The 22,198-nt window shown below is 39.3% G+C and overlaps 1 protein-coding gene across 1 annotated transcript in view; it reads left to right on the top strand.

Moving 5' to 3' along the window:
* The window catches only part of LOC124168960 (sodium-dependent transporter bedraggled), a 207,345-nt gene that overhangs the window by 15,864 nt on the left and 169,283 nt on the right, over positions 1-22,198 (top strand). The gene's annotated exons all lie outside the window — the stretch shown is intronic.

A 22,198-nucleotide genomic window follows, 5' to 3' on the forward strand; every position in this document is an offset into this window, starting at 1 on the left:
AACTGATCAAGCGTTTTGCAAACCACGCTGATTTTATGGTAGACGAGAAACATGAAAACCATGCTAATCGTTCAAAATGATGGCCAAGAGTGGTTAATATGAACGGTTATTATATTTAACTATTATTAGAGAAACTGAAATATTGGGTGAAACCATTAAATTACGTTTCCTTTTAATTTTACTTCAATTAAGTTAATATATGCGCCTGTGGTATTTCGTATTCAGGTTGGATTTTTTTCTTTGCAGTTTATATTTCAATTTCGCATTACGATTCGTCATTGCTTTCAAAACTGATCAAACGTTTTGCAAACCGCTCTGATTTCATGGCAGGCAAGAAACATTCTTTCCATTTGCTAAGTCTGAGCTGAGACAATGATGCCAGTTTTGGCGACAATCGTTGCCAATTTCACGCCTGGTTGATTTTTTTACCGGAGCGACGAGAAAAAGAGTTCTTTTTGCGCCTCAGAAAGTCTTTTTTACTGCAGTTATTTTTTGTTTCCTTTGGTTTCAAGTCCGTTAGGCACTAATAGACTCCTCAGGCTGAGGGAAAAGGGTACGAAGACCGTTTTAAAATTTAGAAATTAGGTCAGTGGAGACATCCCGTCACCGAATCAAGAGACATTTCCGTTAGAAATCTCTGTTTGAAATGCATTCAGACCGCTCGGCTTTGAAGCTACTTCAACCGAGGCTTGAAGAAAGGCCGCAGCCAGAAAATATTTTCAGGGGGGTTTATGGAATAGTAGACAAACATAAAATATATATATTTATAATAAACCCTTAAAGGAAAACATAAAAATATTATTTTAAAATTGAATTTAGCCTTCTAGCTTTCTTTGCAGCGAACAAATGAATTATCTCCTCGGTGTCGATGTCAATTCTGGGGTCCCTCAGGAGGCTCATAAGTCACTCACCTCTCTACTAATAGGGTGGTTTCCTATTATTTTTTTATTGCCTTAATCGAAAGATTATTACTCCTGGAGTACGTATTTCACGCTTTTAGATTTTTAAATGACAATATCTATTTTTCGCGATTAAATGAAAAGTGAAAATTTTCAAGCGCGCGAAAACGCGACGCTCAAGTATGAATGCCGGGAAATATCTCCGTACGTCGTATTTCTGGTTCCCCCTCCCGCCCGGTGAGGTGACCTTGAGGCGAGGCTTAGCGCTGATACGTCGCAGGCTGATAGCGGGTAGCTGAGTACCTTGCTGAATGGTAGCGCTTGGCTTAAAAAAGGTTTATTAATACCTTATCAAACGAAGAAAACTTTCCGACCTTAGCCAGTTTTAATAGGTGATTATTAAGACATGTTTCCCTGAGCTCTGTGCCTCATGCATGCATTGGTAACCTCAGACGATGTATAACTCCTATCCTCTCGTGTAGAAACTAGGTCCCTGTGACGTCACGTGGAGTGGAATCGCATGGGCGCCAATCTGGCCTTTTTCAAATGAGGATAAAATTTGACCCTTGCCATTCGTCTAAACCGGTATTTCAAAAACCAAATAATTTGTGTATTATGAATACACTAATGGTGGGTAACGAATCGCAATCAATGCCTTTCGTTTTCTTTGATGAAGGAAACTACCCTATTCACAGCACTATTATTTCACACACTGCACAACAACTACGCACACTGCACCTACTAATTCGCTTAGATAATTATTGACTTAAGTCGCATTGGAATACTAGATGTCCCTGCGCCGCTATATAATATCGTCGTGTGAGCACCAAGCGAGCATAAAGTATCTATTTAATTTTTTTCATTTCGGGGGGGGATCAATCCCTCTTGATCCCCCACCTGGCTACGGCCTTGGCTTGAAGATATGCAATTTTCTTTTATATCGCAAAAAAAAACATTTTTAATTGTAAATCAAACTGTGCTTTTTCGAAAAGCCTACTACATTTTGTATACTGGCTGTTTCAGGAGGATTCTTCGATATATCAGGAGGTGTTAGGGGAGACAGTTTAATGCAATTTTTGTACATAAACATGGGGTCGTAACTCCTTAGTTACTGAGCTATGGAAACGCAAATATTTTTTTGGATGCACCTTGCAGTTATTCTTAGGTATCCAGCCTTTTTGATATTTTATTTAATACTCCGGATTTTAAAGGAAATTTTATAATTAAGATTGGACGAAAATGTGCGATAATAATTGTCTGAAACAATAATACTGTGAGTTTAATTAAACGATAGATTTGAGCGAGTTTAAACCGTAATATTGCGCTATCCCACCCATTTTGATATTAATTGTTATGATTTCAATAATTATATAATTACTAGTTGGTGACTTTGTCTTTGTTTGTTACACAGTCAATAGATTAGAATTAATACAGAGTAAAAACGATTTAATACTGATTTACCAAGTTTCAGTCATCCACCATTTAACCATCCACCATCTTAGTTCGTTGCCGTCAAAATTGCTCGCTCAATCAACCATTTGTGAATTTTGTGGTTATCAATCATGTTCGTGAACACTTTGTTGATAAGCTCATCTATCGATGATACGACACTGCAAAACTTCCGAGGAAATGAAATCAAGCCACTCGATTCGTCGACAGATACACTGCCGTTATTGTTAGTCAATAATTGCTTGGAGATTTGTTTACACACACGGTGAAGACGTGTTTGTTGACAACTCAGAGCTGGGATAACCTTGAATTAAATGGTTTTAATATTATTTTAATATTTTTTTTACTATTAAAATGTTTTCAATATTATTAAGAAGCTCAGTGATTATATTCTTAAAACAAAACAAAGCATCTAGTTTTGACCAGCTTGATAACTTTTGCAGTGTTACCAACTCCTTAAAAAGAACCCCAAGATCAAGATTAATTTTTTCGTGAGCTATTGCTCCTTTAAGTGTTTATTCTGTTACCCGGGGCTGAGACGAATCCAAAAAAATCAAATATCATTAAACTCGGTGCAGGTGTTCTCTAGTTACTTATAATTAGTCTAACACGATTTTCGACTTTCTTTTATATGTATAGGCAATTATCTTTATTAATTATTTTCTCCGTAAAAGTTTTATACTAGAAATGTATAGAAATATTGATAAAAGTCGACTGTGACAACCGGAAAAGTTTAATGTGATAATTTAAGTTAAAAATGAGTAATATGTCTTGAAAAGAACAAACTACGACTGAGTGATTTGTATCCTTAATGTTTTTTTCGCCGAGAATGACACTTTTAGTCGTTATTAATTTAATATTGATCTAAGTCAGTGGGTTTAGGCATAAAAATGGATGTATTCAATTTAATGATGAACGCACATTTGTTGAAGTGAGAGTAATATCATTCCCTTTGAGAGAAATAAGATGACATGTCGAGCAAAATAGATACTAACACGTTTTCCGCATCGCTATGAAGCTATTACTTTCATAAAAAAACATCAACTAGTTGCTCTGTCGTAATCTGCTTTTCATTCTCTTCGAACTTTATGAGGACTTTCGCTCTCATAAAAAACACTCTAGCATCATAAATCACTCTTTCTTCTTCTCATTTTTATTTTTTTTGTGAATCATACTACCGACTCATTGTGTGTGATTTACGACAATGGAGATGATCACTTCTCCGCGGAGTAATTATTGCATCTTTTGTGAAGGAGTTTGCTCGCTGGCTGTACAAATAAGTGTGCTCATCCTCGCCTATTCGTCTCCGTTTCGCGAGGTATTCGCGCTGATATCAAACCAAATATTTAGTGAGGGAATTTACACCACGGAGACGAAATTAAAAAAAAGTGTGTTTCTGAAAACTTTACGAAAATGCATTTTAAAATTCTGCTTCACCATGTGATAACTATTTACACATTATCATCTATATAATAATTAATTATTAATTTAACGCCGTTCCGAAGGGAGTTCCGTTTAGAAAAGACGTAATAGTCAAATTACTTTTTTATCAATTTAGGTGCGTCAAAATTTCGCATATCCAAAACAAATTTTTTGTATAATATGTAAATAATAACTTGTAATAAAAAACAGAGTATTGTTTCACTTTTAAAAAATAAGGAAAGTTCGTTCCAGCACTGCTAATTTTGCCATGACCCAACTAATGTTCACTCAATACAAAGTAGGAAAATAGAGACTATTATAAATTTAATAATTGATGTACATCTCTTATTATATATTACTCTGAATGAAAAACTTTAAATAAATTGTTTTGAAATGCAGATTATTCCGTCATTGTACTTTACAATTAATAATGACCAGTAAATATAAATACTCATATTACATCTTTACAAGACTTTAGCTCTTCCCGGTAAGTTGAATGATATACTCTCCGGCTTCCAATCGCATCAGATTTGTCTCCATGGTAACGTTTCGACTGCTTATTCCGCTATCATCCTCTGGCAATAAGTGAAGACGATAGTGGATTAAGCTGTCGAAGCGTCTGTATGGACCTAATATGGCCCGGCTGGAAGCCCAAGATAATTTCATCCAACTCATAGTAATTGTGTACAACCTTTTCAATTGCTACTTCAATTGAGTTTCTGACATGATACTTGATTCAAACATCACCCTATCATCAGTAAATTTCCATGGTATATGGAGCAAATCCTTGTCGAATATCACCTGCATTTCAAGTAAGATCCAAATTTGTCCTCAGCTCATGTATTTAGTGCTGTTCGTGAGGTAATAATGTTTGATATGAGGTTCAGTAGGTTGTTGAAAAGGGTCGACTATGTTCATACCACGAATATAACATTAGAGGATTCTCAAGTCCGCCGCTAGAATCATTGTCGCTCCGCGCGCATTAAAATCATATTTTAAAATCGCCACTAGTGGCACTACCAGTCACCTATATCCACTTTTCAAAAAGAAATTTCACACGACAGTAATTTGTAACTGAGCCAGTAAATCAAATCAAACACTCACTTAACGCATGCGAGACGATTGTCAACGAAGAAAGACCATTTCCACTTCCGTTAATGGCAAAAGTCACATTGAACGATATACCGCTGCCTAGTGGCGCCTCCGAATAAAATGCGAGGAAACGGCAACAGATATAACGCTTAACCACCATGTTATTCGGCCTACTTTAATGGAGTCCCCGTGGTTCATACCGCGATTGTTACATAAAGGATCCTCAAGTCGTTCTCTAAATAAGTAGTGTTGTCACCCACAGCACATTTAAATGAGCTTACATGACGCCACTCGCGTCGCTGACGGAGAAATTAATCCGAGTTTCATGAGGAAATAAGGTGTGATTATGGGTATCAACCGAAATTTAAATTCATGGGGGTGTGATTTTTCAAATTCATAACTCGTCAATACTATTCCTCGCATTTGCAAAGATCATACCGCAAAACATTGGAAAAAAAGTGGATCGCGTTGCTCTCATCACCGCGTCGCGGACATTTTTGAAAGCCGTTTAAAATGCGACCGAAGGTGCAACAGAAATCAGCCTTCTACGGGATGGAATTGGGCCTGCTCTATGGAGTCTCCTTGGTTGAAGAGTAGGGTGTGTGCATGGACATTGAAAATTATAGTATAGCGGGCTCCGCATTTCGTCGTGATACCATTGCTGAAGACGGCCGCCTAGCGGCGCCACCAGTCCATGTGAGACTAATTGTATCTAAACTTACAGATTTTTGTAATATGTACCAATAAAATACACTATTCAGTGCCTATTGTTGCTAACATAGAGCCATTCCACCGCTTACATGCTTCAAGGTTCAATGTTATTTTTAGTTTCGGAATAATTTAGCTTCCAACAGAAGAAAAATACAGTCATTTAAGACGTAATTTATGTTTACGTCAAATGGACAAAAATGTGAACAGAAATCACTCTTCTATCTGATGGAATTGGTTCTCTTTTATGCAGTCCCCTGGGTCCATACACTGGAAAAGCACTTAATTGCGAAGGTTTGAAGAAGGAATCGACTTAGAAAATCAAGTCAAAAAAATCCCTCATCTTGCGGTGATGTTGCTCCTTTTAAATGATAAGTTTAATATAATAGAGTTATTTGGACTGATCATACAGGGTCGTTGTAGTGATATTCGTGTGGTAGCGACGAGTAGGGGCGCTGCTAGGAATTACCTCTAGAGGGGGTGTTAGGCGCAACTAATACTGAAGGGTATGGGGTTATGGAATACCAGTCAGGATAAGCGGTCGGTGCGGGGACACTCCCCCAGAAATTTTTTATATATGGTATATACCATATATATTTATAAATATAAATGGTTCAAAATGGTGAGTTTTTCGGCTGTGCGAATAGTGTAATGTTGTGTTTGTCTTTCATCCGTCCCCCTAATATTAGATAAAAATTTGTCGAATTAAATCTCTGAGCTCTGGGGGGGGGGGGTTATCCCCCAAAACCCCCCCTCGCTGTGCCACTGGTGACGAGTAAGCCACACCTGCAACCTTCTGCTTCACTGGCGTGATAATGTAGAAAACACCATCTGAAACTTCCTCTTCGCGTTCAGAGTTTAGCATGACTTCGCAAACTGGTTTCGTCGGGGCTGTGTTTTGCTTTGAACATCGGGGAGAACAATGTATAGACCGCTCTTTCAGACTAAGGAGAATTCTCTGATGTTGAAAGCAATAGTATTTGCCTTTGTTTACTCGCATGGTTGTCACCATGGGCGTACCAAGTGGTGGGCAGGAGGGGGCAGCTGCATCCCCACTGGAAGCGAAAATAAATTTAGTTCAAAAACGAAACTTTTGTACTAATCTTCTTTTGAAAAAGTATGATATTAGTATAAAGGTGCGTTTACACTGTGTAACATGTTTTATATAATAAGTCCCATTTGACATGTTTTACGAAAAAGTATCAAATCCTTGTAAAATGTTACATGTAAAATTGTGTTATGAAACAAAAATTCGAGTGGAACAAGTTCTCTACAGAAAAAAAATAAACAAAAAAATCCATAAAACATATAAAACAAAAAGTCGAGTTGAATTCGAGTACAACAAGTTTTTTGGTTTACAAACCATAAACTTGTTGCATAACATAATATTTTGTTTAATACACAATGTTACATGTAACATGTTACACGGGTTTGTAACTTTTTCGTAAAAAATCTTAAATGAAACTTTTTTTGTGTAACATCTTACACAGTCAAACGCACCTTAAGGTATGGAACTAAAACATAAAGTAATACTTTTTTCAAGGAAATAATTTATAAACTAATATTGCGTTGTCATAATTTTCTTAAAATTCTAGTTTCATTAGGCTGTTCTCCGCTAAGATGCTACAACTTGAACGACCACGGCCTGACCCCACCCCCTAGTTTTGATTCTTGGTAAGCCCATCGTTGTCACTTATTGTTATTCGTACAGAGGCACATTTTTACGTTGTCTATCACGTTTTACTTGAAGGTATCAGGAGACCATTAGTAGCTGAACGTAAAAGAAGTGTCAAATAAATGCACAATTATTCCACATAAGTAATAGTAGCGGGCATGACTTGGTGGGAATTCTTTTATCGTCGGAATTGAAGGAATAATAACTTTGCTTAATCAACTTTTTGATGTATTTCGTCCGACCACAGGTTTCTTTACAGTGTAACATTTCCAAGGTTTTCTTCCTTAAGGCCGTTTTACACAGGGCACGTACTTCCACAAACTGACGTGTGTACGAAGGCGTAGTCAAAATAGCGACGTGTAAAGCGGTAAATTGCTAGAACACTTGCGAGAATGCGTGGACGTGAGATGGCAAAATAGCCCCTGTTCTAATCTCGTTCATGCATTCGCACAATTCCACGCCATTTTAAAAATTAATGCAGTTCTAACCAAGGATGCCGACTTACAAAAAATATTGGGGGGGGGCCCAAACCGGGGATCTTGGCCCAGAAAATTTTATAAATAGGGAGTTTTAAGGTTTTAAAGCATTTTAGAAGAGTCATATGATCAACATTAGAATCCTGATAACTCGAATCTCGATATTTGGACACTCCGGGGAAAATCGACAAGCCTGGCGCATTTTTTCCTCACACCCGTAACGAATTTTTGAGGGGGCTCGGGCCCCCTCATGCCCCATGGAGTCGTCGCCACTGGTTCTAACCTGCGCAATTCCGTGCCCCGTGTAAAACGGCCTTTAAAAAGGTTACACTATAGAGAAGCCATGGTCGGACAAAAAAATCACCATGAGGAAAAAGCAAAATTTTTATCTCTTCAACTCCTACGATTATTATTCCATTGATATGTGATATCTCTGGGAAGATTCCTTACACCATTATTTGTAAAAAAAAACCAGTTACTGATTTTCGCCAGCTATTCTTTCGGCTCTTCTATCAGCTGACATCTTCGAACCTCTTTTTTTCTCATCGATCATGGTTTTTCAAGGAAGCGGGGTAGCCTAGTGTGTTGAGCGCTTGGCTACTCATCTTGGGGTCCTCGGTTCGAATCCTAGGAGAAGCATTCGGACTCTCCCAAACTAAATCCTCGAAGTACGAAGTGGCCCAGGGAAAGGAACTGGCAACGCTACCCTGAAATTTTTAATATCTCACGACTATACCTTATGTTGAGGTGAGCTCCATCCTCACCTATCCAAACAAACCTAGTTGAATCACTGTGTAAATGAATGAGTGAGCACGATTTATCGCGAAGATTTAAGTCTGCAAAGAGAGCATTTGATATTCTTTACGTGTTTCCTCAGAATGATGAATTTGCCTCTCTGAGTACTGAATCTGATACTATGCTCATTGAAAAACTTAGCGTTGTTGTTTAACAGACAAATAGTGCCCAAGAATACAGCACATACCAAAATGCCATAACCACAGTTTTCTTCAAATCATGTGCCAAGAAGACTCAAATTTTATATCTTCGTGAGTGAACATGAGTGTGTAGATAAACATTGCGCAGAAATTTTTCTAGGATTTACAAGTCTTTGTTTATTTTTTTCACCTAACTGTGCCCCTTGAGTCGTTAAGGAGAATATTAATTCAAAGGCCTGAGTTTCAGTGTAATATATGGGTATACAGGGTGCGTTCTGAGAGTAATGTAATTGAATTTCCTGTGCCGCTCCTAGTCGTCGGAGTGGGATCAATACACTTGGATTAGATGGGGTCAACTCTAAGCTTTATCATGATACCAATCTCAGTGCTATCCTAGCTGTGAAAGCGGCAGGACGTCAATTATTTTAAACCTTTACGCGCCGACCATGTCACAAAAAAATGGAATCGACAGTCGAGCAAAGTGTAAGTTTTGTGTGTAGCTGTAAAAATCTCTAGAGGAGACAAAAAAAATTATTTATGAGGTCTACGGGGACTCTGCTCCGACCTAATCACGAGTTAAGAAGTGGTTAGAGGTCTTTAGGAAGAGCCGAGATGGGGTAAATGCCGAAAATTGCAATAATGAGCTAATTGAAGTGAAATCAGTGTTCATTGTCCTCTTAGACAGCGAAGGAGTTGTCTGTAAGGATTTTTTTCTTAAGGACAGACACTGAATGCTCTCTATTATACGTACGTACGGGAAACATTCCGAAAAAGTGTCATCAGGACGAGAAAATATATCGCCGCTACCTACAAAATCCATCCCGACTACGCGCCTTGCAACATCGCGCTACGAGTCCGCGAGTTCCCGGCAAAAGACGAGTTTCAGCGGCAGATTCGTAGTATTTTACCCGCGAGGCATCTCTTTGCTTGGTTTTCGTTGTTTCACGCTGGAGTCTTGCGTTCATTTGCATGGTGGCCCGTTCGATCGGCTCAATAATGCGGTACTCCATTTGACCGAAATAGGCGCGCGGCCCAGCTTACTGTTGACTCGACCCACGCGTCTGCTTCGTTGCATGTCCCTTTGCATGGCTTTATGTATGCCTCCAACCTCGCCTCTGTCTCTAATCAACCCCTTCATCGCTCACCCCTCCCACGACAACTTCTCCCCCATCGATTCTCAACTACCTCCAGCGTGCTCCGTTGTCCTTAGTATTACTTTTGAACTTAATTAACATTTGAATATACGCCGACCTCGGTGGCAAGGGGGTAAATCCTTGCGTTTCAAACGAGTGGTCGCGGTTTCGACTCCCGCATGGGTATTTTTTCCCTACTCAGGGAATGTTGATCTTGCACGGGTAATTATTAAATCTATTAAAATGTCGTCCCCGTCTACGTCAAACGAAACGAAGATTCCTCAAAATATAGCTCTTTCGTTTACCTAACAGGGAAATATGCTCTTGAATATTCAGGCAAATTTTGGAATCATGTCGACTATTGCAGCAATTATGAGATCAAATTACAACTTAAGATTGAAAAATTATCAGCGACTAACTGAGGAAACTTGAATTCCAAGCTATATTTCAAGGTCGGTTGGTGCATAGAGCAGAAAGTGAATGTTAATGATGCTTCACTTATATTATGTCACAAATTCTAGGCGGGGTGCTTGCACGAGGAAGCCTGTATCGAAGGATTTATGCATCCAATCAAAATATGTAGATAAGCTGCGCACGATGTTACACATAGTTACGATCGAAGGGAAAGTTTGTTATAGATGTTGGATGACTGGGTAGAGAATCACTTGAATCAAGGAGACCGAACGCTTGGCTAATATTGCAATATGAAATTCCAAGGCTTAGAACAATGAAGAAGTCATGATTTTTAAATCCTTGGTATAATTATACGATAAGTGCGGTAGGTCATAGTTCATTGGAAGCATAATAAGGACACTTGAGAGGGCGTGTTACTCCGGCTCGTTCGGCATTTTTTGGCGGCTGATCTCATATTTAAAATTGAGATATTTACTTTGAAATTTTCAGATTGCATGGAGAGGACCCTTTTAAATATTTGCCTGTATCACATTGATTTCTCCACTAATGAGACCTTTGCTCGCTAATGCAATTTCGTATCGATATATTACGTGATAGTGGATTTCTTTAAGATGACGCGTCGTTCCCGCTAAGGCGGCCGCATTTTGTCTTTGTTCGTGATATTTTTACGAATTTTAAACTAAATAAATCGCCTTGAAGTTTCGTGGGAATCGAGAGCAGGCTTTTATCAACTTTTGCGTATTGTCTACAAAACAGAAATTTTCATCTTTTGAAAAACTGACGCTATATGTATTTCCAAATTTCAGAAGTAGGCAGATGTTAACAAAGGTGTAAGGGCTCAGAGAATTACTAAGTGATAACGAAAGTTTTAAATGTTAACTCGAACATTTGTTGTATGATTCTCTACGGAAGTGAGGCATGGACAGTGACAGCAGTGGAGAAATCTAGGATAGAGGATCTCAAAATGTGATGCCGCAGAAGAATGATGAGAATCAATTGGATAGACCGAGTAGGTAATGAGAAAGTCCCAAGAAAACTAGGAGAGAAGAGAAGCCTCATTAAAACCTTAATAAGGAGGCGGAACAACCTTAAAGGCCATATATTTAGACATGTTGGCATGATAAAGACAATCGTCGAGGGACAAGTAGATGGCAAGAACGGAAAAGGAAGACCTCGAATACAGAATATATGGAACAGTAAAGAAGGATTTGAAAGGGGAGAAATACGTGAGTGTTAACAGAGTAACTTATTGGAGAATTGAGTGGAAAATTTCGTCAAACCAATTTTAGGATTTAAAAAAATTAGGATTTTACAAAAGGTCACATAAGGAAATATATTATTTTATAAAATTAATATAGCTGCGATAGAGGAACTAGCGTCATACTTTTCAGTTATTTTTTTAATAGTTTAATGAACTAAATTTATTGTAGTAATGAGACATAGCAACCGTAAACAAATAAATCGACATTCAGCAGCCCTGAGGATGAGCCACGAGTCGGAGGTCGAAACGTTGGCTAATATGGATATTTTAACCCGGTGGGAATCCCGTGAAGAGTTTGCCCACGATATTAAGATTGTTGATCACTGATGATGACAATGGCGTCGCGAAAATTAAGCAAAAAAAAGAGCGGGATATCATTCTCTTACCTTCTCTACCCTCCAAACGTAGATATTTACCCCATCCCACCTTACCCCTCCTTATTTACCTCCACCTCCCCTCTCTTCCCACCTCCTCCACACAGCCGTCTTCATGTGCAGTCGCCTTTCTCTTTTGGAAAGGAGTGGGAGTGACATTAAACGAACGATTTGAATCCGCTAGCGGTAATGACGTGAGCACGGAGATAAAACTCCATCTTCTGCCCCACACGCCATTTGTCGCCGGGCGGAGAAAATAGACCGGGCCAGGTGCGTGAATAGGGTAGTTTCCTTCATCAAAGAAAACGAAAGGCATTGATTGCGATTCGTTACCCACCATTATTGTATTCATAATATGCAAATTATTTTGTTTTAGAAATACCGGTTTAGACGAATGGCAATGGTCAATTTTTATCCTCATTTGAAAAAGGCCAGATTGGTGCCCATGCGATGCCACTCCACGTGACGTCACAGGGACCTAGTTTCTATACGAGTAGATAGGAGTTATACATCGTCTGAGATTGCCAATGCATGCATGAGGCACAGAGCTCAGGGAAACATGTATTAATAATCACTTATTAAAACGGGCTAAGGTCGGATAGTTTTCTTCGTTTGATAAGGTATTAATAATCCTTAATTAAGCCAAGCGCTACCAGCTAGCAGGGTACTCTGCTACCTGCTAGCATCCTGCGTCGTATCAGCGCTCAAAGCCTCGCCCCAAGGTCACCTCACTTGCGTCAGCTGGAAACAGAACGACGTCACAAGGAGTTTTCCCGGCATTCATACTTAGCCCTCGCGTTTTCGCTGACTTCAGCTACCATCTTCTAAGTTTCAGAGTGTTTGAAATATGACATGCCTGGAGATAAATTTTACAACATTTTGTCACTAAAGATTTTACTTTAAGCAGATTGCTTGTCAAAACTAGACAATATCTTTAAATACACCAACGGATGAAGTTCGCCATGAAAACATATTTTACTTAGCCGGTATTCGAACCCGGTTTTCCCGATTGCCGGTCTGGCGTGTTAACCAGTTCCACCACCAAGCCATTTTCTCAGAGTGAACTTCGGGATGGGTTTCACCGAGCAAGATGTTGACGTCACAAGTCCACACTGTGGCACCTGTGGCGAGGGTCGTGCTTACTAAGCCAATGTCGGGGTGAAAAACCCTTATTTTGTCGCTGGTCTACGACGACGAATTTCAATTTGCACCCATGCGCGTGACTGCGTATAAAGTCACTTGTTCTTCCAGTGCTTGAATATCTTTAAATATTTTTTATGAGGCTTTGTGGGGGGATCTATCCACTCCCCCTCCCCCCCACAGTTACGCCACTGCCTACAGGTGCAACAATATGACAGGCAACAGTTCCGCAACAATCTAGGCAACAATGCGACGACCGGTAGCGCAGCAGAATCAACCTGGTTGTGGAACAGTCAGGTTGGCACTGCTAGCCCGTTATTTTAATTTTTCAAGAACTTCTGTCCTCTAAGCAGGTGTATTTACACTTACTCTGCTTAAAACGAGTACACTAGGGGATTGGGTTAGAGTGTTGGCTTCCCACCCGGTGGGCCCGGGTTCAAATCCCGGGAGCGGCAGAGAATTTTCAGAGACTGCCCGGTCCGTGCTTGAGTGTTGTATGGAGGACATTTCAAGTGCAACACTCCGTCCGTCGGATGGGACGTTAACCCGTGGTCCCCTTGGCGCCTTTCGTTAAGAGCAGGCTAATGCCGACGCCGGGTTTCTCTCCATCCTTCCTTAAGGCCGTTTTACACGGGGCACGGAATTGCGCAGGTTAGAGCTGCATTAATTTCTAAAATGGCGTGGAATTGCGCGAATGCATGAACGAAATTAGAACAGGGGCTATTTGCCGTCTCGCATCCATGCATTCTCGCATGTGTTCTAGCAATTCACCGCTTTACACGACGCAATTTTGATTGCGCCTTCGCACGTACGTCAGATTGCGCAAATCCGTGTACCATGTAAAACGGTCTTTACCGACCCTTCCCTCATGTCGCCAATGACCTCAGTTGTCGGTCGCCTCCTCCAAATACCATACCATACCATAATAGTACACTTTACAGGTGGATACTCGTTTCTCTATGGTCGCGCACGCCGCGTCGAGCCGAAATGCAGCGATGGCGCACTCCTGTCGCGTCCAATGGAGCGAATCGAACGGGGTAGGACTCGCTCGCATTCGCCTTGAACGGCCAAGAGTCGAGAGGAAGGCAGTTAGCGGGACTGCGTTGCGGTGGTATTGGTGGAAAGACCTTGGATCACGCAAGGAGATGATTTGGACGCTCGCTCAAAGTGAAGCCTTCGCTATGTGTAGCATTGGAGTGTCGCATTGTCGCAGGATAGGGGTTTCTTTCTCGTAGTACAATCTCATTCATTCATCAGCGTGTGGGAGATGGCCACGGCGCACCGCTGTTGACGTACGCCTACAGTCTAGGGCCTGGATATCCGATTTCTACATCTACATACTACCCCGCAAGCTGCCTAAAAGGCGTGTGGCAGGGGGTGTTAGGACACCAGCCATTTACCCATAAAAAGGAAATGCTCTAACGAAATTACGAGTAGCATTTATTAAAGTCCTTCAATTGTTTGGGAGAAAAATGAATTCCTATATATATCCGTTCGGCAAAACATCTCACTAAATTTATCGCTTCTGTCGGCCCTGGAAATATAGTGGGGATCTAATATTATGTTCTCCGTGTCGCTCTTAAAGATATCCATTCTCAATTGTTCAAGCAATCTAAGCATAGCGCGCAGCCTCCGAGTCTCCAGCGGCTCCCAGCCTAATTCGCTAAACATCTGGGTAACGCTGTCTGTACGCCCGTAGCATTTTTTTTTTATTAACGGGTTGGAAGGTTTTTGGATGGAAAGTTGAAAAGGAGGTGCCATTTCGCTCTAGTTAGGGCACAATTTGAATTCGCGACGAGATTATGAGATCCAACGCAGAAAAAATTAACGCATTACTTCCCGGTTATCACATACGAGTTTACTTATAAACTAACTGATTTTGTAATCATCTGTCTGTATATTTGCATATCCAACCTCCATGCTTTATCTATTAGGTATATTCCTCTGAAATCCGCATGAGATTTTAAAAATGTTTGCTTTAAATTAATTGATGTGCAAGCTTTCGCCTGAAATCTGTTAATTATTTAATTGTTCTCATGTGAGATCACCAGGTGGTAATTGCTTAGTGCGTGAACTTGATTAAATACGGTGCGTGATTCATCAAAAGTGGCTAAGAGGGAATAGAAAGTGTTGCACAGCTTTTGTAGTAAACGTCGCGACGTTTACTACAAAACGACAGGACGACGCGTCGTCCTGTCGTCGTAATCAGTCAATCAGAAGCGTTAATTCCATCACGTGATTTCGGATTTTGCCATGCCAACAATGGTATTGTGTCTTAACTAGAGCGAAATAGCACCTCTCATCTACATTTTCATCCAAAAACCTTCCAACCCGTTTATAAATAAAAAAATGTTACGGGCGCACATACAGCGTTACCCAGATGTTAAGCGAATTAGGCTGAGAGTCGCTGGAGACTCGGAGGCTGCGCGCTAGGCTTAGATTGTTAGAACAATAGAGAAGCCGATAATTCTCCTCATTATATTTACTCTTGAGGTTTTAGTCAGTAGTGTGTTATCTTCTGTCCTCCATATCTGGACTATCCAATTAATCTGGTATTCGTTCACCCTCGTATGTCTCCCCACCAGTCCGCTGGCGGTGACCTCGCCTCTCCCGAGGGCCACAGCAGACAAGGAAGGGCGGGGCCCGCTGTGCGAGAGCGTTTATGGGGCGAGAAGGATATACGCATACGCAATGTTATTGGGCGATTCCACGCTGGTAGTCCCCCGTGCGAGAGACGATCAACGCGGGGTGGATTTGAAACGCGTGTGGGTGCGGGTTTAATATAGGCGGAATAGAGATGGCGGTAATTGAACTGACAAGGTCATGCGGGGGGGTAGGCTTATTCCTTCCATCAAAACTGTTATCTAGTTCAATCCGAAGTTTGTTTCGAATAGATGGCGGTAGAGCTCACCCCATGCTTAGTCACTGGCGTGTAAATATCTCACATTCAGGGATTTGGAGGGGGGGGGGGGCAGTTTCGTCCATAGGCCATTCCAGTATTGTCCAAAGACACAATGCTGGTACACAATTTAGTGCTCCTTCAGCGATTTTTAGATGATTGTATCGATTTGACAATGTAATATCCAATCGCAAATATTAGATTGCTGAGTTTGTCAATGTAACATACTTACTTAGCTTGGATTCATTATTACTCATCTCACTACGTACTTTTATATTATAGAAAACTGTCATCTACTTACAGTATGATTTCCTTCTGAAACCATTCATGAATTTTTTTAAACATTTTTTTGGGATTATACTGAGAAATAAACTTTGGAAGCGAGACATTTTTATAGTTGATGATGAAAATTAGTTAATAGCCAGGATTTTTTTACTGGGTTGGGCGGTGGATTACTTTCCGCAGCGCCTAGTTCCTATAATATTCAGTGACAATGCGTTTGCCAACGCAAAGTGGTTTTTAGATATCCTCCAATTATCTTTAAAAATTGTTTGTTAAGTCGGTGATTTAAAAACTAACATTTAAATACACAACGACGATCAGCATCATTTAAAATTTTCCAGGATTTATGGGGAAGTTGGTCGCCAACGCCATCAAACCGCCACTAATTTTAATGCACCCCAAGGAGTGGAATTCCTACAAAAAGTATTTCGCTAGAAATTTTTCCATTGGGTGGTAATTTCATTCACGATTTATGCGACCTTAGCTGTCCTCATAGCCAGTGTTTCTAATTCGTAGAGCCGATGACAAGTAAAAGCAAACGAGTTCCATCAAATTCATCCTCTACATCATGTCGAGTCTACAAGTGCATGTAATTCAAAGTACATGCGTTTTCTTCTGCTATGAGATTCGTGCCTGATGGCGAACTTCAATACAGCGAGCAATGAATATTGTTCATTGGTTTCATGTTTCCATGCAATTAAGATCTTACTTACCATGTTTATTTTCCCCTAAATTTAATAAAAAAAGTACTTATTTTAGTTTTCCTGATGTATTTGAAACACTGCATTAGGATATATATTGTTTTTAATACTGAGGTTCTGTTTTGATGTTGAAAAACATATTAAGCTTTCATGATCTGTGGATTGCATATATTTCATTTTACATATGGTGCAGACAGCTTCTCATTTTCCATGTGTTTTACTTATCACGGCTTTGAAAGCTTTTTTCCACAGTAATTCATAACATATCGTGGTGGTTAATCAAAGTTTTATTTTTATCAGGAATAAAAATTTATGATGTCGTCAAAATTTTCTGTAAACCACCATTAACCTGAAAATGTAACCTTTATTTCGTGTACAATTAGCCAGATTTGCCGCAAAAGATCTTTCTTACGAATCACGGCTTACACCTCATTGTTGGCCAGCCGTTATAGTAGGAAGGTTATTATGCACGACGAGCTGAGGATTAGTGAGGTCCAAATTCGTCATATGGAGATACTTCATTTTTTTGGCGTCCCCCGCGTGGTAACTAAATTTTTCAACGCGGTAGAAATCCTAGAAAAAGGAGGATCATTATAATACTCCTCGGACACCTAAGGGGCTGTATTAGTCCTATTAAGCATCCTTCACTTCAAATCCACACCGTCTGGTCGATTTCCGCTCGTTTTCACCCCGAGCCGTGTGACGTAGGTTTATTCGACATTTCGAGGATATTTATTTTCCGCAACTCCGGAAGTCCAGTCAGTCTTTTGATGGGAGAAAACTTTCTCGGGAGATCATACGTTATTGAGTACATTTTTGAATAACTAACGATTAATTGGATGGATTCGGGCGATTATTTTAATTTGCGCCACTTACAGAAGTCTCTCAGTTCATTGGGTACGAATGTATATTTTTTAAACGGAGCCTTTAAATCACACATAATTTCATATTTAAATGAAAAGAATACATATATTACTAGGGTACACAAGTATTGACAGTGTAATTTTAATTCATTTATCTCACGAAATAATGTTTTTATTGTAAAAATCATGGAAGCTATGCTTTCCAAAACAGTTTCATATTTAAATGAAAATAATACATATATTACTAGGGTACACAAGTATTGACAATGTTATTTTAATTCATTTATCTCACGAAATAATGTTTTTATTGCAAAAATCATGGAAGTTATGCTTTCCAAAACAGTTTCCTAGTGTACATTATCTGAATTTGAGGCTATGCATTTTTTTCTGTACATTTTAAGTCACCTATCTAATCCGTTCCTTCAACTTTTATGAAGAGATATTTAAGATATATTTCTGTCCGTAATATTCATTTATAGAAAACACCCCAGGCAACTCTATAAGGAGACCCAAAAACAAGCAAAAGAACTGTCCATTCCAAATCCGTATAAGTGCGCAAAAATGTACTCTTTTTATCATTAAAATTGGTTTTAATCAAATTAGTCTTAACTTTTACCATTTTCTGGTAGCCTCCTTTCCTCATTTTTGGCTGGGGGTGAGTAGCACTATGCTACAAGCCCAAAGTCGTACCTCAAAAGGTTTTTTTATAGTCTTGATTTAACTAAATAAACACAAGGCAGGATGACTTTCGCATATTTATGGATTTTAAATGATAGCTAACACTTTTAATGATAGCGATATCTTATCGTTTGCGGAAGAAATGAATTTTCGAACCAGTCCTATCTGCTGTCCGTTTTCCTTACTTTTCCTCATGATGTAATCTGTGTCCGGCTTCGACATTTTGTTTTCTATTATTTTTTGTGTCGTCAGCAAATTGATCGATATCAAGCCTTGTTTAGGGAATAAGTCGACATTTTAATTCACATCCTGAGGTTGGATGGGTTTAGGAGTGACAAACCGACTTGGATCCTTGTGAATTTTTCCTCCTTTTTTGTTGATCGACGAATTATTTTGAATTTGGATCCTTTGTTTTCAAGGGAAGAACATTTATGGAATACCTGTTACTATCTATGAATATTTTGCTACTGCATGCTCTATTTTATGAACATATGTCATTCTATTGATTTACCAGCGGTGTACATGTATAAAATCGTCGTCATTGGATCCTATTAGAGGAGGTAGATATAAAAATAGAATTTATATGCTTTACTCACAGGTGTCAGAGTAAACTTTGATGTTCATTTAAGAAGTTTTAAGAGAAAATATTTACTCAAGGAATGTCAACTTAGAGACGGCGTAAATATTCATTTTCGGAATGAATTTTCTTTAAAATAGCTGTGCATTTATTCTATAGTGTTTTGACCTCAGTTACAGCGTTTTTATACTAACAACAAAGAACTTAGTGCTGTAACTTGTCCTGTAATAATTATATTGCGGTTGCAATGGTATAACGAAAGGAATTTCATCTTTAATTGTATATATTTCTATTCATAGGCCAGCATCACCTTAAAACCTTGGGTAAAAAACTTTCAAAAAGATTTTCGTATGTAATTCCCATAAAATGTGTATTGGAAAGCCGTTTTTTTGTTAGCATATTTGAAAAATTTACTTTAGGGGGCGAATCACCCACGCTCGACACATCTTTTTTGGTGTCATATTACACATTAAAACTTAACTATGAATTTAATTTTTTTGGGGTACGCAGTGTGTCAGCCTATAGACTTTAATTCGGATTTAATAATTTTATCTCAGTATTTTTTTTAGACTTTAAAATGTGCATGTTTAAGATAAAGCCAAATTTTCAACGTATATATGTCCTGAAAATTTCAAGACGATGAATGAAGTTAAAAGCGAGTAATACGCGACGATAGAAGATGATAAACGATCGTTATATCATGAGCAATGTGTCCTCTTAACGGCCTTCAATTTTTTCGCGGTGGAATATTTTGAGAATGTGGCAAGTTGTGTACGACAGCCCGCGCTGTCGACAGCCCTTTGCTATTGCTTTGACTGAATAATCTATTCCACCTCTCGACGCACAGGCATGCAGACCTAGTTTTCCTTGTTTAATCAAGGAATAGGCACGTCCGTCGGTTATCGTGTCGCAATTCCTCGGATGCCGTTCACCCAACAGCCCAAAATCCACCAGCTGCGGGCCCACTCCGTCATTTAGTTAGGCGGTCAACGACACCTGTTAGTGCCAGCTGTCCTGAGTTCACGCTACAAGCGGATCCATCCTCTCCAAGTGCGGTGTCGGAAAGAGCAACATGATGCCAATGTTATTCTGGAGGATAGAAAGAGCGAATTCTGGTGCCCAATTTACCCATTATTCCCCAGACCGTATTCAGGGCTTTTAACTTCGGTTGCTTGGCATTTTCCGATTTAGTTTGGCCTAATTAAGATGATTAAAAAAATTATCATGTTATTTGATTTTCATAATGCTGCGTATACGCAACTCTGGCAAAATTCCGAAAAATAAATACAAAAATCGTAATTTTTAAAACTTAGGTTACATCTTTTATTTTTTATCTTGATTTTTACACTCGACACCTTCGCCGGGAGTTATCAGTATTCCTTTGGAGGAAATTCCCCATTCTGCCTTGACGGACATGCTGGGGTATTTCATTTTTCCTAGGGTGTCTCGTATGTGCGCATCGATTTTTATGCCAAACGCCTTCATTCATAAAAAATACAGTTATATGAATGAAAAAGTTGGTGGAAATGACAAAATTAGAACCTGAGATAAGTACTTTAAAAAAATTCAGTTAATCGAAGAAAAAATTATTCTGAGGTAGAAGCTTGTTTTGAGAATTAGGATTCAATAATGTTGCGTTAACGCAACGCTGGGGAATAATGGGTTAACATGGGTGTATACAAGGCGAATCCTTTATTCAGGGGCGGTCTGGGATGATTGAGGGCCCTCGGCTGGGGCTCATGATGGAGCCCTTCTTATCGAGGGCCCTCCTCCGGAAAATCTTGTAAAATTGCATGCCCGGAAATTGAATCTGACGCTATTCTGGCTCTTAAAAACTAGATAAAAGTTAATAAAAATAGCAATTTCACAATAAAAACACGATGAAAAGTGAGATTTTCACAGCTTATAAGATTTGATTATGTATTACGGTTCCATTATCTATGTAGTGATTACACTGACCCAGGTGGGACTCGAATGGGCTCTGCACTCAAACCACCCCTCAGGCCCCAAGGAGTCGGCGCAACTGGCCATAGTCTGTGATATATGTCAATATGTTAAATTAAACATGCTGCTGTTGAAACTAACCTTTACAAAGCATAAATATGAGTATTCACTGTTTTTATTATTGCCTAATTTTTATTTTGCTAACAATTTGAATGTAGACCCTTCTTGATCTTGAGGCCCAAGACTGTGGCCTAGTTAGCCTATGGGAAAATCGGGTCCTGAGGACTACCCTTCCTCTCGATGTACGGTAAATATCAGAAAAGATCGACGGTGCGCTTTGTGGAATTTTGGTGCCTTCATTCCCACGAAAAAATAATTATTTTATTTAACTAAGACTTCAGGACCTTGGTAACGACAAGCTAAATTATCGTAGCATTGTTCGGAAAATATATAAGCGTGGAATTGACTAAAAGTATATTTTTTTCATAAGAATGACGGTAAGGAAAATAAATAAAAATTGTACCGTAGTCTTAATTGGTTTAATGTATCATGCGAGACGGAATCGCTGCGGCATGCAGAAATATTTTTGATCAATATGGGAAGGTGGACAGGCCAGGGTGATTCGTATTAATGCTCCAATTAAACCCACCTTAGCAGCGGTGTAACTATGGGGGGGATGAGGGGATAGATCCCCCCCTCCCAAAGCCTCAGAGAAAAAAATATTTGTAACTATTGTCTATTCTTGATGCATAATAACTGAATCTGCTTAAAGTTAAATCTTTAGTGCCAAAATGATGTAAAATGTATTATATTCATGTCATTTTTCAAACATCTCCCGGACCCCCGTTGCCTAAGGGGGGGGGGGCGTTACTCCAGGACATCCCCCCAAAGCATTTCTAAATCCCTCCCCCCCAAATATTCCTAGTTACGCCACTGATATATATAATAGTTTCATTACAATTATGCCACTAGTTCGGGTTAGGTAGCCTCTAAGCTATTACCTATTTATTACGACTAAAAGAAAACTATTAATTTAAATGGCATGAAAATGTAACAATATTGGTTTAGAAGTTTAAGCTTCGTAGGAAATCTTTAAGCAATGGGCAATTTCCAATTACATTTAATTTTACATGGACTTACCGAAATATCCATCACACTTGTATACTTTACCATACTTGAATGCAAGCCTATACAATGTATACTTGCATTCCTTATGAATTCTTAATTATAGATATTTTTTACTTTTGATCTTCCTGCTGTCTAATATTCCCGCCAC

Source organism: Ischnura elegans, chromosome 12, assembly GCF_921293095.1.
Source record: "Ischnura elegans chromosome 12, ioIscEleg1.1, whole genome shotgun sequence".
NCBI classification, from domain to species: Eukaryota; Metazoa; Arthropoda; class Insecta; order Odonata; family Coenagrionidae; genus Ischnura; species Ischnura elegans.